General features: G+C 43.0%; 2 pseudogenes; both read right to left on the minus strand.

Annotated features, from left to right (window-relative positions):
- Positions 1-909: 909 nt before the first annotated feature.
- LOC101147618 (proteasome subunit alpha type-2-like) lies at positions 910-4,436 on the minus strand (annotated as a pseudogene).
- Positions 4,437-18,842: 14,406 nt separating this feature from the next.
- LOC101147975 (large ribosomal subunit protein eL34-like) lies at positions 18,843-19,304 on the minus strand (annotated as a pseudogene).
- Positions 19,305-19,957: the final 653 nt, after the last annotated feature.

Below are 19,957 nucleotides of genomic sequence, written 5' to 3' on the forward strand. Positions count from 1 at the left end.
TTTTTAGTGGAAATTTACAGAATATGACTATGTGATACTTCCGCTTTACAGAGTCTTTAAGTAGGCAGATTAATACTTTACAAACAAAAACTACCAGCCTGAGACCTAGCCCCTGACCCTTCCTAGTTCATCTATTGCTGAGCTTCCTGCCCTGTGAAGACTCTCTCTCAGCTCCCTCCCACCCCACTTTGGCTGTCTCTCGCTAGCCCACTGCCTTTCTTATCTCTGGTCCGAAGCATGTGATGGTTATGCCATCATATGCTTCCCAGTGGGGCTAGGCTGTCATGCATCACTGCTCACAGCTTTGCCAGTGCAAGTTCAGCCAAGAAGTGATCTAATTCCAGAGTGAGCTGAACCACAAAGTCCCCCAGAGGTAAGTAACCATGACCAACAGATTCATTTGGGCTGCCAAATTCTTACTTCTTTGTTTTTTGTTGGGAAGGGGTTTATAGTTTATTATGATTTACAAGTGTCATTTTAAAAACATTAGTTCATTTAAACCACGTAGAAATAAGTTTTCGAAAAGTCTGAAAAACAAAACATATTTTAAACATGTTTTTTGTTTTTGTTTTTTTTGAGACGGAGTCTCACTGTCGCCCAGGCTGCAGTACAATGGTGCGATCTTGGCTCACTGCAACCTCCGCCTCCTGGGTTCAAGCAATTCTCCTGCCTCAGCGTCCCAAGTAGCTAGGATTACAAGCGTCTGCCACCAAGCCCAGCTAATTTTTGTATTCTTAGTAGGGACAGTGTTTCACCATGCTGGTCAGGCTGGTCTCGAACTCTTGACCTCAGGTGATCCACCTGCCTTGGCCTCCCAAAATGCTGGGATTACAGGCATGAGCCACCACACCTGGCCATAAACATGTTTAAGTAGATAGATTATCTGAAATTCCAGATTGTTCAGTCATTTCATTGTTGTGCTATGACAGCCAAGTAACCCTTAACTTCAGTTGGAGTAATCCTCCCAAATCAGCTTCATTGCAGATTCCAACTTCTATGTTATCCTCTGTCATTTGCCCTTCAAAGCTTTCCTTGAGGTGTTAAGATGGCTGTATTGAAAAAAAGAATCAAACTGTAAAATAGTCAAATATTTGAAGAGATTTATTCTGAGCCAAATATGAGTGACCAGGACCCATGACACAGCCCTAGGAGGTCCTGAGAACATGTGCCCATGGTGCAGCTTGGTTTTATACCTTTTAGGAAGACATGAGACTTCAGTCAAATACATTTAAGAAATACATTGGTTTGGTCCAGAAAGGCAGGACAACTTGAAGGTTGGGGTGATGGACTTCCAGTTATAGGTAGATTTAAAATTTTCTGGTTGACAATTGGTTGAGTTTATCTAAAGACCTGGGATCAATAGAAATGAAGTGTCTGGGTTGTAGAAGAGGTTGTGGAGACCAAAGTTTTATCATGCAGATGAAGCCTCCAGGTAGTAGGCTTCAGAGAGAATAGACTCTAAATGCTTCTTATCAAACTTAGGGTCTGTATTGATGTTAATGCCACAGAGGTATAATGAGGCCTGTCCGACCCCGACTTTCCATCATGGCATGAAGCAGTCTTTCAGGTTAGGAGTGCCCTAACAGAGGAAGAAGTCCCTTTAGATGGTTGGGGGGGGGGTGCTCAAAATTTTATTTTTGGTTTACAGCTATATGAATGCATCTTCAAGTTCCAGATCTTCATTATATCTTTTCTCAGCATTTTCCCATTCACATAGTTCTTTGCTGTGGTTTTCCAGCAAAGTAAGCTCTGGATGGATCTGACTGAAATAAACATGGTCATCCCTCATTCCAACCACAGATAAATCAACTCCAAATGGACAAACACCACTTGAGTGAGTGTATTCTTGGGTTACAGAAACTACTCTCAGTACCAGCCAAGCCATGGAAACAGGTTCTTGGTGATGTAGGATTTTTCTTCTTGGTCACTTTGCAGGCCAGGGGATCCTCAGCTGGTGACACCCCTCCCGGCCCTCACTCGGCCACAGTGGCGTGCCCCAGCTTGCGTGTGTTATAGCTTGTACCTGTGTTCAGCAGTTCTCGAGGTCTTGTACTGCGCCCAAGAAGAATGAGGATATGCTGGATATTGAAGGGTGAGGAGGGTGGAAAAGAATTTTATTGAGTGATGGAACAGCTCCCAGTGGAGAGGGGATGCGGGGGGTGGTCCCCCACCTCACAGTTGGGTGGTTCTCTCCTCCCTGTGTGGATGGGTCCAGGGCTTTTTATGGGCTCAGAATAGGAGTGGGGCACACTGTAGGTAGTATTGGAAAAGGCAACATTCAATTGGTTAAAAGGCTTTATTCAGAAATAATCAATTGGGAAGGGTAGGCAAACAGGAACAAAAGTTCTCACTCAGTCTCAGGTTTAATCCAGGGCCAGCAGTCTGGTCTTTCAGCCTTCAGGCTGTTTTTGGCTTGAAGGTGAGATTTTACTGGGGTTTGTATCCCCAGGTCCTGGCGACCTCAGCAGGGTGCCACCCATTGGTGCCAATGCGGCTTTTACCCATGTTAACAGGGAGGCCTAGTGGGTAGGAATTATCGCATTCACCTACATGTTGTCCTGTCCTCCCTCCTCTTGGTAACCTCATCTATTCCATGGGTGCTAGCATGACCTTTATCCATGAAATGGGTGGGGGGAGCTAACCAGCAGGAATTAGTCATGCTCACCTGCGCTGTGCCCCTTGACTTCTGTTATCACCTGCCTTTGGATCACTCCGATGTAGTTTTCCTTTCTAGGAATTCAACCTGAAGCTCTGAATTGAGTTTGGGGCAAGAAGGTGCCTTAGGAGGGTTCATGGATGCATTAAATTAAGTCCTACGTGGCCCTCACCAGACTGCAGCCAGCAGCCAGTGGGGCTGCTCCTTCACTGCTTCCTTATCATAAGCCCAATGCTAAGGTAAAGCGTGGAACTGGGTCTTCCTCAAACAAGGGAGTGAAAGGGAGAATTGGGGTCCTGGCCTAGTAAGATGCCTTTCAAAAGGAAAAAAATCCTCTAGCATAGAAAAACTCCCTGTATTTGCAGGACTGTGTTAACTCCTGACATGGTGGAGAAAAGAAAAAAAACAGCTTAAGTGCAGGGTGGGGAAGGTGCCTGGGGGAAAAAGCCTCTCGATCTATGCAATTGGGTTCCTCCAAAAGGGAGAGAAATTCTTAATCTGTGCTTCCTTTTTGCCTCTAAGAATAGATAGAAACCGCATTGTTCTGAATTGCATATCTGATGGCTGGGACAAATGCTCTTTCCACCTAGTAATATCTCTGTAGTTTGTAACAACACCCTTAACATTGTAAGGGAGATAATGCCATGACATCTGTGAAAAAAAAAAGAAGGAAAATGCTATAGGAAAGACTGGATTGGAATGAGGCTGACATTCCCAACCCCAGAGATGACGGAAGTGGGGGTGTCGGGGTCCTCTCCAGCATCCTGTCCTCTTAGTTGCGCCATTGCTCTTAATTGGCTCACCAGAGGTTTGGTGCTTCATCTGCCTTCAGAAAAGAGTCTGAGGACAAGAAGCCTCAGAAAAAAGTGAAGTGTCTACGTCCGCATTTACTCACCCTTCAGGTATCCTGGGTTATTCCCCAAAATGATGTAGGATTTTTCTTTTCAGTCAGTTTGCAAGCCAGGGACCCCCGGTTGGTGATGCCCCACCCGGGCCTTGCTTGGCCACGCTGGCATGCCCCAGCTCACCTGTGTTATAGTTTGTACCTGCGTTTGGCGGTTCCTGAGCTCTTGTACTGTGCCCAAGGAGAGGGGAGAATAATTATATTGAGCAACTGAACAGCTCTCAGTGGAGAGGAGACGCGGTGGGTGGCCCCCAGCCCTGCAGTCGGGCGGTCCTCTCCTCCCCACATGGCCAGGTCCAATGCCTTTATGAGTTCAGAATAGGGGTGGGGCAGGCCATAGGAAGTATTGGAAAAGGCAACATTTGATTGGTTAAAAGGCATTATTCAGAAAGAATCGATTGGGAAAGGGCAGGCAAACAAGAACAGAAGTTTTCACTCTGAGTTGTGGGTTTCATCTGGGACTAGCAGTCTGGTCTGTCAACCTTTAGGCTGTTTTTGGTTTAAAGGTGGGGTTTCACTGGGGACCCGCCCCTATCTGCCTAGGCATTTGGCTGCTTCCTGTCGTTATCATTGGTACGCAGATATTACAGTATTGCTGAGCTGTTTTTGAATTCTATGCACAAGCACTCTGATCTGGATCTGCACCACCGTGCACCAAACCGCTACGCTTGGTAATGGGTTCCACTTTGTGTGCACTTTGCTCATCATACAGAATGGATTTCTGTGTCTTCTCAGTGCTAATACCACACCATTTGCAGCTGTAATTCCCACTGAAGGGGCTCCTCCCACTACAGCAGCTAAAGCATATTCAGTCTGGACAAGTGTACCAGATGGGCTGAGTGTAGTCAGCAAGAAGCTGTACCTGTGCTCTGCCATCTTTACCTGGAGAGCCAAAGCACATCCCCTCACTTTTCTTCTCTGGCTCCCAACCTGACTTTAACTGTGTTTTCCCTCTGTGCCTCTGTGCAAAATACCAAACACAAGTACTGGAGATCCAATTCCAGAATGGCAGTGTGAGAAGTTTCTCGGACCTGCTTCCCAGTGAAACATCAGTAATTGGTGAAAATTATTAGGAAAAAAACCCCAACACGTAGAGTCACTGGAGATTGTCCAGAGAACATACAGCAAATGAATAAATATTTATTCAAGTAAATCTACTAAATTTTGGACAGTGAGAGTCTGCGACACTTGATCTGCTCCCTGCCTCCCGCTACCCTCAAACTCCATGTGATGGAAGACCCACTGCAGGTTGGGTGGCCAAGAATATGGAGACCCAGCTCCCAGTCTTTCCCAGAGTTCAGGCTGCCAGCATTTCTCTCATCCCCTTCTCCATGTGGCAGAGGCTAAATTCTCAGTGAGTACAGCCAAAGAGGTGGGGACTCCTGTCCTTCACTCAGCTCTCTACTGCTACCCTAGACATGACAGGTTGAAAACACTAGGCCCCAGTTGCTTTTGCCCTGGCTTGCTTTTAGGGCAGATGTTGCTCACTGGAAGAACCAAGCCAAGAAAACTAGGTGCTACTGCTCCTGTCCAGCATGCTGCTCATAAAACAAGGGTGTCATTTTGAAAGAAGTGTGCCACTGTCCCCACCCCCAGCTCCGGAGCAGTGGTACAGAGGTTTTGCCCAGGGAGAGCAGGCCATAAGAAGAGAGAGCTCTGGCTGGGCACGATGGCTTATGCCAGCACTCCTAGCACTTTGGGAGGCTGAAGCAGGCAGATCGCTTGACCTTAGGAGTTCAAGCCCAGCCTGGGCAACATGGCAAAACCCTGCCTCTACAAAAAATACAAAAAAAATAGCTGGGTGTGTGGTGCGTGCCTGTAGTCTCAGCTACTTGAGGAGCTGAGGTGGGAGGATTGCTTGAGCCCAGGAGGTCAAGGCTTAAGTGAGCTGCAATCACACCACTGCACCCCATCCTAGGTGACAAAGTGAGACCTTGACTCTAAATAAATAAATAAGAGAGAGAGAGAGCATGAGCTCTGAGCTATCTTTAAATAAATTGACTTTATCTTAAGCAAAATGTGTGGAAGTTGATGCCTGAGGGCTCTCTGGAAAACAAGGGAAGTTAAGGTGATAAGCAATTAAGAGGAGGCTGGTAGCCCCAGGGGAGCTATGAGCTAACACAGGTCAGCTGATTTACCAAAGAGACAAGGGGAGGGGTGGGGGAGAAAGCTAAGAAGATCCTTCCTGGGGTTGGTTTTTGAGGCTAGTCTCAATAACCACTCCTGCAAATAGGCCCAGATTTAATTGGATCCAACGGTAATTTATGCTGCAGGACATCCAGGACATTATCAAAAACAATAGAGCAATCAACATGCAATTAGTGGAGCCTAACAGCTGGATGTGATACCAACAGAGGCAGACAGCTTAACAGAGAGATCAGGGAAAGACACAAAGAAAGCCCTGCTAAAATCACTGTCACTTCTGGGTGACTGTGCAAATGTCCAAGACCATGTCCTCTGAAGATCAACTTCAGAGGCTTCACTGTGGAGAAAATAGACTTTCCTGAAATAGCCCTGCCATGTCACTAAAAAATAAGAAAACAACAAAAAGTAGCTCTATAGGTTTGTAGGGAAGAATCAGTATATAGCATTCTTAAAATATATTATTCAATTGTCTAGTTTTCAACGAAAAAATGGCAAGATATGCAAAGAATCAGGAAACTGTGACTCACACACAGAGGGGAAAAAAAGCAGACAACCAAAACTGCCTGTGAGAAGGCCCATATGTCAGACTTGACAAAGACTTCAAACTAGTTATAATAAATATGTTCAAAGAACTAAAGGAAACTATGCTTAAAGAAGTAAAGAATAATATGATGACAATCTCATCAAATAGAGACTAGCAATAAAGATATATATATCAACCAATAATTTGGTTGTTACACATTTTAACTCAAGAATTTTCATTTGGTTCTTTACATGCATATGTGTATATATATATATATATATGCACACACACACACACACACATATTTATTTAAATACATAAATTTATATTACACATAGCACAGCATATGCAAAGATGTATATATGTAATATCAGTTTATGTATTTACATAAATGTGTATATATGTACATATACATATATGTATGTATGTTTATATGTAAATAATGAACCAAATCAAAATTCTAGAGTTGAAATGTAAAACACCAAGGTGAAAAATTTACTAGAGGGCCTCAAGAGTAGATTTGGCAGAACAAAGAATCAGCAAACTTGAAGATAGATCAATAGAGATAAGGCAGCCTGAAGAGTGGAGAAGGAAAAAAAAAGAAAATAATGAATATGAACAGATTATTAGAGAAATGTTGGACATCATTAAATGCACCAAAATATGCATGACTGGAGTACCAGAATAAGAGGAGAGAGAGAAAAAGTAACAGAAAAAACACATTTAAAAAACTTGTGGCTTAAAAGTTCCCAAATTTAATGTAAAACATTAATCTTGAAAAACAACCTGGTGAGAGAATAACACATTTGGAGGACTCACATCCCTATTTCAAAACTTAATACAAAGTTATAGTAATCAAGACTGTGTGATACTGGCATATGGATAGACATACAGATCAATAGAATTTAAATGAGAGTCCAGAAATAAACTTTCATATTTATAGTCAATTGATTTTTAGCAAGGGTGCCAAGACAATTCAGTTGGGGGAAAGGCAGTCTTTTCAACAAATCGTGCTAGTACAACTGTAAAGCCTCATGCAATACAATGAAGTTGGATCCTTTCTTACTTCATACACAGAAATGGACTCAGTATGAATCATGGAGCTAAATGTGAAAGATAAAACTATAAAATTCTTAGGAGAAAACATAGGAGTAAATCTTTGTGACCTTGCATTATGCTAAGCCTTCTTAGATTGATGCCAGAAGTACAAGTGACAAAGTAAATGATAAATTAGACTTCATCAATATTAAAATTTTGGGCTTCAATGGACATCATTAGATTGGATAAAATATTTCCAATTTGACATCCACAGAATTGATATTTATAAATCATATATATGGTAAATGACTTGTATTTATTAGATATCGACAGAGTCTCTCTTGGTCACCCAGGCTGGAGTACAGTGGCACGATCATAACTCACTGCAGCCTCTACTCCTGGGTTCAAGTGATCCTCTTGCCTCAGCCTCCCGAGTAGCTGGGACTACAGGCACACACCACCATGACTAGCTAATTTTAAAAAAAATTTTGTACAGACAGGGTCTCCCTGTGTTGCCCAGGCTGGTCTTGAACTCCTGTTCTCAAGTGATCTTTCTGCCTCAGCCTCCCAAAACACTGGGATTACAGGTATGAGCCACTGAGCCTGGCCAATGATTTCTTTTGAATTATGTCTTTCTCTCAATGCTGCTGATACGACAGGAGCAACATTAATTAGTTTCCTTGTACTCTCTTCTTGACACATGTAAAGACTCATCTATCCCATGAAGGTTTTTTTTTTCTTTTCAAGCAATGCTATGTTACATTAGAATATCTTCTTGCAGAGAGGTTACAAGATCCTGTATTATTGTTTGATACTTTTTATGTATTGAATTTGATGATATTAATGTCTGCATATCAACTACAGCACTTTTTTTTATTATTATTATACTTTAAGTTCTGGGATACATGTGCAGAATGTTCAGGTTTGTTACATAGGTATACATGTACCATGGTGGTTTGCTGCACCCATCAATCTGTCATCTACAATAGGTATTTCTCCTAATGCTATCCCTCCCCTAGCCCCCAACCTCCTGACAGGCCCTGGTGTGTGATGTTCCCCTCCCTGTGTCCATGTGTTCTCATTGTTTAACTTCCACTTATGAGTGACAGCATGCGGTGTTTGGTTTTCAGTTTCTGTGTTAGTTTGATGAGAATGATGGTTTGCAGCTTCATCTATGTCCCTGCAAAGGACATGAACTCATTCTTTTTTATGGCTACATACTATTCCATGGTGTATACATGCCACATTTTCTTTATCCAGTCTATTATTGATGGGCATTTAGGTTGGTTCCAAGTCTTTGCTATTGTGAATAGGGCTGCAATAAATACACATGTACATGTGTCTTTATAGTTGAATGATTTATAATCCTTTGGGTATATACCCAGTAATGGGATTGCTGAGTCGAATGGTATTTCTGATTCTAGATCCTTGAGAAATCGCCACACTGTCTTCCACAATGGTTGAACTAATTTACACTCCCACCAACAGTGTAAAAGCGTTCCTATTTCTCCACATCCTCTCCAGCATCTGTTGTTTCCTGACTTTTTAATGATCGCCGTTCTAACTGGCGTGAGATGGTATCTCATTGTGGTTTTGATTTGCATTTCTCTGATGACCAGTGGTGAGGAGCTTTTTTTCATATGTTTGTTGGCTGCATAAATGTCTTCTTTTGAGAAGTTCCTGTTCATATCCTTCACCCACCTTTTGATGGAGTTTTTTTTTTCTTGTAAATTTGTTTAAGTTCCTTGTAGTTTCTGGATATTAGCCCTTTGTCAGATGGATAGACTGCAAAAATTTTCTCTCATTCTGTAGGTTGACTGTTTACTCTGATGATAGTTTATTTGCTGTGCAGAAGCTCTTTAGTTTAATTAGATCCCATTTGTCAATTTTGGCTTTTGCTGCAATTGCTTTTGGTGTTTTAGTCATAAAGTCTTTGCCCATGCCTATGTCCTGAATGGTATTGCCCAGGTTTTCTTCTAGGGTTTTAATGGTTTTAGGTCTTATGTTTAACTCTTTAATCCATCTTGAATTAATTTTTGTATAAAGTGTAAGGAAGGGGTCCAGCTTCAGTTTTCTGCATATGGTTAGCCAATTTTCCCAAAACCATTTATTAAATAGGGAATCCTTTCCCTGTTGCTTGTTTTTGTAAGGTTTGTCAAAAATTAGATGGTTGTAGATGTGTGGTGTTATTTCTGAGGCCTCTGTTCTGTTCCATTGGTCTATATATCTGTTTTGGTACCAGTACCATGCTGTTTTGGTTACTGTAGACTTGTTGTGTAGTTTGAAGTCAGGTAGCGTGACTCCAAAGTCAAAAGACAAAAGCCTCCAGCTTTGGTCTTTTTGCTTAGGATTGTCTTGGCAATGCGGGCTCTTTTTTCATTTCATATGAAATTTACAGTATTTTTTCTAATTCTGTGAAGAAAGTCAATGGTAGCTTGATGAAAATAGCAATGAATCTATAAATTACTTTCGACGGGGCCAGGCGCGATGACTTATGCCTGTAATCCCAGCACTTTTGGAGGCCAAGGCGGGTGGATCACCTGAGGTCGGGAGTTCGAGACCAGCCTGACCAACATGGAGACTTCATCTCTACTAAAAATATGAAATTAGCCAGGTGTGATGGAACATGCCTGTAATCCCAGCTACTCGGGAGACTGAGGCAGGAGAATTGCTTGAAACTGGGAGGCAGAGGTTGTGGTGAGCTGAGATTGTGCCACTGCACTCTAGCCTGGGCAACAAGAGCGAAACTCCATCTCAAAAAAAAAAAAAATTACTTGGGGCAGTATGGCCATTTTCACAATATTGATTCTTTCTACCTATGAGCATGGTATGTTTTTCCATTTGTTTGTGTCCTCTCTTATTTCCTTGAGCAGTGGTTTGTAGTTCTCCTTGAAGAGGTCCTTCATGTCCCTTGTATGTTGTATTCCTAGGTAATTTATTCTCTTTGTAGCAATTGTGAATGGGAATTCACTCAGGATTTGGCTCTCTGTTTGTCTATTGTTGGTGTATAGGAACGTTTGTGATTTTTGCACATTGATTTTGTATCCTGAGACTTTACTGAAGTAGCTTATCAGCTTAAGGAGATTTGGGGCTGAGACGATGGGGTTTTCTAAATATACAATCATGTCATCTACAAACAGAGACAATTTGACTTCCTCTCTTCCTATTTGAATATGCTTTATTTATTTCTATTGCCTGATTGCCCTGGACAGAACTTCCAATACTATTTTGAACTGGAGTGGTAAGAGAGGGCATCCTTGTCTTGTGGTGGTTTTCAAAGGGAGTGCTTCCAGCTTTTGCCCATTCAATGTGATATTGGCTGTGGGTTTGTCATAAATAGCTCTTATTATTTTGAGATATGTTCCATCAATACCTAGTTTATTGAATGTTTTTAGCATGAAGGGATGTTGAATTTTTTCGAAGGCCTTTTCTGTATCTATTGAGATAATCATGAGGTTTTTGTCATTGGTTCTGTTTATGTGATGGATTACATTTATTGATTTGCATATGTTGAACCAGCCTTGCATCCCAGGGATGAAGCTGACTTGATCGTGGTGGATAAGCTTTTTGATGTGCTATTGGATTCAGTTTGCCAGTATTTTACTGAGAATTTTCACATCCATGTTCATCAGGGATTTGGGGATGAAATTTTCTTTTTCTGTTTTGTCTCTGGCAGGTTTTGGTATCAGGATGATGCTGGCCTCATAAAATGAGTTAGGGAGGAGTCCCTCTTTTTCTATTGTTTGGAATAGTTTTAGAAGGAATGGTACTAGCTCCTCTTTGTACCTCTGGTAGAATTCAGCTGTAAATCTGTCTGATCCTGGGCTTTTTTTGGTTGGTAAGCTATTAATTACTGCTTCAATTTCAGAACTTTTTATGGGTCTATTCAGGGATTCGAATGCTTCCTGGTTTAGTCTTGGGAGGTTGTATGTGTCCAGGAATTTATCCATTCTTCCAAATTTTCTAGTTTATTTGCATAGAGGTGTTTATAGTATTCTCTGAGGATAGTTTGTATTTTTATTTATGTGGGATCGGTGGTGATATCACCTTTATCATTTTTTATTGTGTCTATTTGATTCTTCTCTCTTTTCTTCTTTATTAGTCTGGCTAGTTGTCTATCTATTTTGTTAATTTTTTTCAAAAAACCAGCTCCTGGATTCACAGATTTTTTTGAAATCCGTGTCTCTATCTCCTTCAGTTTCATGTCTCTATCTCCTTCAGTTCTGCTCTGATCTTAGTTATTTCTTGTCTTCTGCTAGCTTTTGAATTTGTTTGCTCTTGTTTCTCTCGTTCTTATAATTGTGATGTTAGGGTGTCGATTTTAGATCTTTCCTGCTTTCTCATGTGGGCATTTAGTGCTATGAATTTCCCTCTTAACACTGTTTTAGCTGTGTTCCAGAGATTCTGCTACATTGTCTCTTTGTTCTCATTGGTTTTAAAGAACTTCTTTACTTCTGCCTTCATTTCGTTATTTACCCAGTAGTTATTCAGGAGCAGGTTGTTAGTTTCCATGTAGTTGTGCAGTTTTGAATGAGTTTCCTAATCCTGAGTTCTAATTTGATTGCACTGTTGTCAGAGAGACTGTTAAGATTTCCTTTCTTTGGCATTTGCTAAGGAGTGTTTCACTTCCAATTATGTGGTCAGTTTTAGAATAAGTACGCTGTGGTGCTGAGAAGAATGTATATTCTGTTGATTTGGGGTGGAGAGTTCTGTAGATGTCTATTAGGACTGCTTGGTGCAGAGCTGAGTTCAAGTCCTGAATATCCTTGTTAATTTTCTGTCTCTTTGATCTGTCTACTCTTGATGGTGGGCTGTTAAAGTCTCCCATTATTATTGTGTGGGAGTCTAAGTCTCTTTGTAGGTCTCTAAGAACTTGTTTTATGAATCTGGGTGCTCCTGTATTGGGTGCATATATATTTAGGATAGTTAGCTCTTCTTGTTGCATTGATCCTTTTACCATTATGTAATGGCCTTCTTTGTCTCTTTGATCTTTGTTGGTTTAAAGTCTGTTTTATGAGAGACTAGCATTGCAACCCCTGCTTTTTTTTTGCTTTCCATTTACTTGGTAAATATTCCTCCATCCCATTATTTTGAGCCTATGTGTGTCTTTGCACATGAGATGGGTCTCCTGAATACAGCATGCTGACAAGTCTTGACTCTTAATCCAATTTGCCAGTCTGTGTCTTTTAATTGGGGCATTTAGCCCATTTACATTTAAGGCTAATATTATTTTGTGTGAATTTGATTCTGTCATTATGATGCTAGCTGGTTACTTTGCACATTAGTTGATGCAGTTTCTTCATAGTGTTGATGGTCTTTATGTTTTGGTATGTTTTTGCAGTGGCTTCTACCAGTTTTTCCTTTCTGTATTTAGTGCTTCCTTCAGGAGCTCTTGTAAGGCAGGTTTGGTGATGACAAAATCCCTCAGCATTTGCTTGTCCATAAAGGAGTTTATTTCTCCTTCACTTATGAAGCTTAGTTTGGCTGGATATGAAAATCTGGGTTGAAAATTATTTTCTTTAAGAATGTTGAATATTGTCCCTCACTGTCTTCTGGCTTGTAGGGTTTCTGCAGAAAGATCCACTGTTAGTCTGATGGGCTTCCCTTTGTGGGTAACCTGACCTTTCTCTCTGGCTGCCCTTAACATTTTTCCCTTCATTTCAACCTTGGTGAATCTGATGATTATGTGTCTTGGGGTTGATCTTGTTGAGGAGTATCTTAGTGGTGTTCTCTGTATTTTCTGAATTTGAATGTTGGCCTGTCTTGCTAGGTTGGGGAAGTTCTTCTGGATAATATCCTGAAGCGTGTTTTCCAGCTTGGTTCCATTCTCCCTATCACTTTCAGGCACACCAATGAATCATAGGTTTGGTCTTTTCACATAGTCCCATATTTCTTGGAGAAGTTCATTCCTTTTCATTTTTTTTCCTCTAATGTTGTTTTCATGCTTTATTTTATCAAGTTGATCTCAAGCTCTGATATCTTTTCTTCTGCTTGATTGATTTGGCTATTGATACCTGTGTATGCTTCACAAAGTTCTCGTGTTGTGTTTTTCAGCTCCTTCAGGTTATTTATGTTTTTCTCTAAACTGGTTATTCTAGTTAGCAGTTCCTGTAACCTTTCATCAAAATTCTTAGCTTCCTTGCATTCGGTTAGAATATGCTCCTTTAGCTCAGAGGAGTTTGTTATTACCCACTTTCTGAAGCCTATTTCTGTGAGTTTGTCAAACTCATTCTCTGTCCAATTTTGTTCCCTTGCTGGCGAGGTGTTGTGATCCTTTGGAGGAGAAGAGGTATTCTGGTTTTTGGAATTTTCAGGATTTTTGTGCTAGTTTTTCCTCGTGTTCGCGGGTTTTTTTTTTTTTTTTTTTTTTGAAATGGAGTTTCGCTCTTGTCTAGGCTGGAGTGCAATGATGTGATCTCGGCTTGCCGCAACCTCTGCCTCCCAGGTTCAAGTAATTCACCTGCCTCAGCCTCCCAAGTAGCTGGGATTACAGGTGCCCACCACTCTGCCCATCTAATTTTGTTGTATTTTTAGTAGAGATGGGGTTTCTCCATGTTGGTTGTTGGTCAGCCTGGTCTTGAACTCCTGACCTCAGGTGATCCGCCTGATTTGGCCTTCCAAACTGCTGGGATTACAGGCGTGAGCCACCACGCCTAGCCTGTCTTCATGGATTTATCTACCTTTGATCTTTGATGCTGATGACCTTTGGATGGGGTTTTGTGTGGGTGTCCTTTTTGTTGATGTTGATGTTATTGCTTTCTGTTTGTTAGTTTTTCTTTTAACAGTCAGGCCTGTCTTCTGTCTGCTGGAGGTCCACTCCAGACCCTGTTTGCCTGGGTATCACCAGCAGAGGCTGCTGAACAGCAAAGATTGCTGCCTGCTCCTTCCACTGGAAGCTTTGTCCCAGAGGGGCACCTGACAGATGCCAGCCTGAGCTCTCCTGTATGAGGCATCTGTCAACCTCTGCTGGGAGATGTCTCCCAGTCAGGAGGCGCGGGGGTCAGGGACCCACTTGAGGATGCAGTCTGTCCCTTAGCAGAGCTCAAGCGCCGTGCTAGGAGGTCCACTGCTCTCTTCAGAGCCAGCAGACAGGAACATTTAAGTTTGCTGAAGCTGTGCCCACAGCCGCCCCTTCCCCAGGTGCTCTGTTCCAGGGATATGGGAATTTTATCTATAGGCCCCTGACAGGGGGTTCCGCCTTTCTTTCGAGATGTCTGGTCTAGAGAGGAGGAATCTAGAGAGGCAGTCTGGCTACAGTGGCTTTGGTGCACTGTGGTGGGTTCCGCCCAGTTGAACTTCCCAGCAGCTTTGTTTACATAGTGAGGGGAAAACTGCCTACTTAAGCCTCAGTAATGGCAGACGCCCCTCCCCCCACCAAGCTCCAGCTTCCCAAGTGGACTTCAGACTGCTGTGCTGGCATTGAGAATTTCAAGCCAGTGGATCTTAGCTTGCTGGGCTCCATGGGGGTAGGATCCACTGATCAAGACCACTTTGTTTCCTGGCTTCAGCCCCCTTTCCAGGGGAGTGAATAGTTCTGTCTCGCTTGGGTTTCGGGTGCCACTGGGGTACAAAAAAAACCTGCAGCTAGCTCAGTGTCTGCCCAAATGGCCCCACGGTTTTGTGCTTAAAACCCAGGGCCCTGGTGGTGTAGGCACCCGAGGGAATCTCCTGGTCTGCAGGTTGTGAAAACCATGGGAAAAGTGTAGTATATGGGATAGCACCGTCCCTCATGGCACAATCCCTCAAGGCTTCCCTTGGCTAGGGGAGGGAGTTCCCCAACCCCTTGCACTTCCCGGATGAGGCAACGCCCCATCCTGCTTCTGCTTGCCCTCTGTGGGCTGCACCCACTGTCTAACCAGTCCCAATGGGATGAGCCAGGTACCTCAGTTGGAAATGCAGAAATCACTGCCTTCTGCGTTGGTCTCACTGGGAGTGGCAGACTTGAGCTGTTCTTATTTGGTCATCTTGCCAGCACCCCCCCCCCCCTTTTTTTTTTCTTTTGAGACAGAGTCTTGCTCTGTCACCCAGGCTGGAGTGCAGTGGTACAATCTCGGCTGCAACCTCCACCTCCTGAGTTCAAGTGATTCTCCTGCCTTGGCCTCTTGAGTTGCTGGGACTAAAGGTGCCCCTCACCACACCCAGCTAATTTTTTTTTTTTTTTGAAACAGAGTCTCGCTCTGTCACCCAGGCTAGAGTGCAGTGGCATGATCTTGGCTCACTGCAACCTCTGCCTCCCGGGTTCAAGCAATTCTCCTGCCTCAGCCTCCTGAGTATATGAGACTAAAGGCACATGCCACCACACCCAGCTAATTTTTTGTATTTTTTGTAGAGACGGGGTTTCCCTGTGTTAGCCAGGATGGTCCCGATCTCCTGACCTTGTCATCGCCCTCCTTGGCCTCCCAAAGTGCTGGGATTACAGGCGTGAGCCACCATGCCCAGCTAATTTTTGTATTTTTACAAAATAACTCTTTTACACAGGGTTTCACCATGTTGGCCAGCCTGGTCTCAAACTCCTGACCTCAAATGATCCACTCACCTCGGCCTCCCAAAATGTTGGTATTACAGGCATGATCCACTGCACCCGTCGTAACTGCAGCATTTTTAAGATATGGGATATACATGCACATCTGGTTTATTTGCTATGTGATCTGTATCTCTCTTTTGACTGCTACTTTAAAACTCTTTTGGAATTAAGCCCTTAGGGTACAGCTTTATATTCCTTATTACTGTATTCTTGGAAAACTGCTTTGCATACAAATGCTTAATTTTAAATGGGTGATAATAAGTACGATGTATTCTGCTACCGTAATATGTAGATTATGAAGAGGTTGGCACATGATTGGGCTGGGGTGGTAAAGAAAGTACTTGAAATAGTCAAAGGGAAAGATTTCATTTTTCTCAATTTAACCTGCTCACAGAAGGGCAATAAGAGCCTCATTATCTCATTTAGACAAGACTGATGGAGTCACAGCCTGCATGGTCCAGTCTCAGGATGGCTCATATTGGAAGAAGCACGGCTCAAACAGGCGTTTCAGTTTTACTCAGAGCTCTAAAAATTTGAAAGGCTCTAAGTCATAATTCACGGTTAATATTTAAATCCTCTGCCTTGGCTGGGTGTGGTGGCTCACACTTGTAATCCCAGCACTTTGGGAGGCTGAGGTAGGCGGATCACCTGAGGTTGGGGGTTCGAGACCAGCCTCACCAACATGGTGAAACCCCGTCTGTACTAAAAATATAAAAATTAGCCAGGCATGGTGGCGCATGCCTGTAATCCCAGCTACTTGGGAGGCTGAGGCAGGAGAATCGCTTGAACCCAGGAGGTGGAGGTTGCAGTAAGCCGAGATAGTGCCATTGCACTCCAGCCCGGGTGACAGAGTGAGACTCATCTCAAAAAAAAAAAAAAAAAAAAAAAATCCTCTGCTAGAAACACTTCTGCAGCGCCTTGTAAATGCCAGTGTCTTGCCCTCTCCCACCCTCTCACCTCTGCTTCTCCTTTGGCTGTATCCTGTCTAGTGCATCTGATCTGACATGCACACCCTTTCCCTCCCTTCTCTTCCACGTTTCTGCAGTTAGCAGCGTAGGTAATGGAGGAAGAGCGCAACACCCAAGTGATTTTTGTCCAGATGTATTTCAGTCACATTAAATTTCTGAGGTTTCAGATTTTATCTTACTGTTTGTGTGTGGTGTGCGTGTTTAAAAATTAGAGTTTGTAAAAGAATTCTTTTAAAAGTGTGCTATTTTCCTAGCAAGTTATCTTCTTTCTATGGACAGTGGCTGTATTTTCCTCGCCAACGCCCCCTCATGCTGTTCCTCCTCTGCATGTGAGTTTGATCATTGCTGCATTATGGTTTTCTCTAGCACGTTTTTTGGTAATGCATCCCTTTTTGAGAAAGAGGCCAGCCCTTCACCTCCCATGTCCAGCTCCCCAACCTGGTCTACTGGCAGCAACACAAAGACCCTCATGGAGGCACGGGGACAGCTGCTTCCTGACTTTGTTGTGGCTGCTCCAGGGCTTGTTCTGAGGTCACTTACTTTGTGGTTTTTTGTTTGTTTGTTTTGAGACGGAATCTCGCTCTGTCGCCCAGGCTGGAGTGCAGTGGTGTGATCTCCGCTCACTGCAATCTCCGCCTCCCAGGTTCAAGCAATCCTCCTGTCTCAGCTTCCCGAGTAGCTGGGATTACAGGCGTGCGCGACCACGCCTGGCTGATTTTTGTATTCTTTTTCTTTTTTTGAGATGGAGTCTTGCTCTGTCGCCCAGGCTGAAGTGTAGTGGTGTTGCCTCGGCTCACTGCAACCTCCACTTCCCGGGTTCCAGTGATTCTCCTGCCTCACGCTCCCAGGTAGCTGGGATTTCAGGCGTGCATGACCAAGCCCAGATAATTTTTGTATTTTTAGTAGAGAGGGGGTTTCACCATGTTGGCTAGGCTGGTCTCAAACTCCTAACCTCAGGTGATCCACCAGCCTCAGCCTCCCAAAGTGCTGGGATTTCAGGTGTGAGCCACCATGTCCAGCTGAGGTCACTGACTTTGAACATGGGGTGTCCTTTCTTTATATGTTGGTTTCTGTCTGCCACAGAGTAGGAACACAGTAAAGATGATCTGGCTCTGCATTGTAGCCCGGAGGCAAAATTGCCATCCTTTTCTTTGTTGTATCAACAGCTCTCTTACAATGGCCGGGAAAGTAAGGAAGATGAAAGCTGCTTACTGTCACACAAATTGGGTACAAAATTACTATTTGGTCACTTTGGGAGGGAGTTCAAACCAAGTTCTCTGAGTCTGCTAACTTTGTTCTAAACCCAGTCTATTCTCCATTCAGGGTCACATTTGCCTCTGTCCGGAAGAGTAAGTCTGCCACCCTCTTGGCTCAACTAAATTTCTTCAGGTACTGGAGAAGTTTACCTTCTTCAGAAATAAATGGTTTCCTTCCTTGCATGGCAAACTGAGCTCACTCTCCATTTAAATACTAAGACATTGAGCCCCATGTTCATGAGAAGAGGTAGCCAATGCTAGAAGGTCTCTGCCGGATTCTGCCTCCTGCCTTTTAAAAATTTGGCTGTTGTTAAAACCCAGAAGGACACGAAGAGCGCTTCCCACTGTCTATCCACAAAAGACACTGCACTGCTTCATTAGCCCGTGGCCATCAAACATAAACACAGCCAACCACTCCGATGATATCACAAAGTCCCATGGCGGACTGGACTGGTGGAGAGCAATTCAGCATGGCATGCCATTTTTAAATACTGTGTTCTCAAAAATAAATATAGCCACTAAAGGGAAAACAGTATTAGGTTTAAGTCGTGAGATAAAAATGTCTGTTATGTAAGGTTGTAGTGTTCATGCTCAGCCCTTTTCAATCAGGACTCCTTTCCCAGTTCTTTTTCACTTCAAAGGAAAGTACCGTTTAAGAAAGAGTAGGGTATGACCTCAGAAGAGAGAAGAAACAGCAACAACAGGGACCTCGGATCCTAGAGGTCTTCACAGGTGGGGTACAGGTGAATTTGTTGCCATTTAAAGGACTCATTTCTTGACAAATTTTCTCCTTTTTTTTCATTTTTATTACTCAAAAAAGTTTCATATTTATTTAGCTTTCTGACTCTGTGCTTATGCCTTCAATACTTTCACAACTATTTTCTGCTCCTTGATAAGGAAAGCACGCTTGACCCTGTCACGAACACATTTAGCACACATGGAACCACCATAGACCCTGCTGACATGTTTCTTTGTTTTGGACAATCTCATAAGAACTTTAGGTCTTACAGCACGAACCCCTCGAAGTTGGCCTGGGTACACACCACATGCAGATTTTGGTGCTTTCCCAAACTTCTTGGTATAAAGGTAAACAATTCTATTACCAGGGGTTCAGGACAGCCTAGTTTTGTTAGAAGCTGTATTGTAGGAAAGCCTACGTTGCTATGCCAAATGCTGGACTATTCTGAGTGCCTGCAGACAATGTCCCCCGAAAAATTTTCTTCTAAACAATGACTTCTGCAGAACTTGGACAGCTATAAAAGCCTCAATTGCTTGCGTTTGGCTAATCATTCACCATTTATTAAGTGTCCACATTGTACAAGGAACAGAGTTTAATTCTAAAATAAGCTTGAAACACATGACTAAAACTTCAATTCCTAGACAAATATAACCAAATTGCACAACTTGCTACATGTTATCTGATTTACCGATTAGACCATATTTACTTTAAGTGGATGAGGCTTAATAGAAAACAGCTTGATCTTTTCCCTTCCCTATCCCCCAGGTTCCCTGGCAGGGACTGGAAGTAGGGGGAAAGGAAGAGGATGCCAATTTAGAGCTGAGTCATGTACGATGCTTAGGCGTGTACTTTTGCTTGTCATCTTACAAGTTTCTGGTCAGTTCCCAAACCCATTCCCTGTTCGGCGATTCCAAAGCTGCATCATATTCCCAAGCATCTTGAAAGTCTTCCTCTCCCATTGCCCACCTGTTCTCAACAGATGGCTTGTCGCATACTGAGAATGTTGAGGCTATCAGCTGAGAACTTGTTTACTTTCCTCCTTCCCAGCCAACAGATTGACCTGCTTTCAACCTCCCTCCTTCTCTGTGGTTTTAAGGCTCATCTCTCTACCAGTCTTATTGATCAGATCACCTTTCAGCTTCTGTGGAGTTAAATCACATCTTAAGATGGAGATTAGATTCTTTAGTCAGCCCATAGGCAAGAG

This window comes from Gorilla gorilla, chromosome 7 (genome assembly GCF_029281585.2).
Source record: "Gorilla gorilla gorilla isolate KB3781 chromosome 7, NHGRI_mGorGor1-v2.1_pri, whole genome shotgun sequence".
Taxonomy (NCBI): Eukaryota; Metazoa; Chordata; class Mammalia; order Primates; family Hominidae; genus Gorilla; species Gorilla gorilla.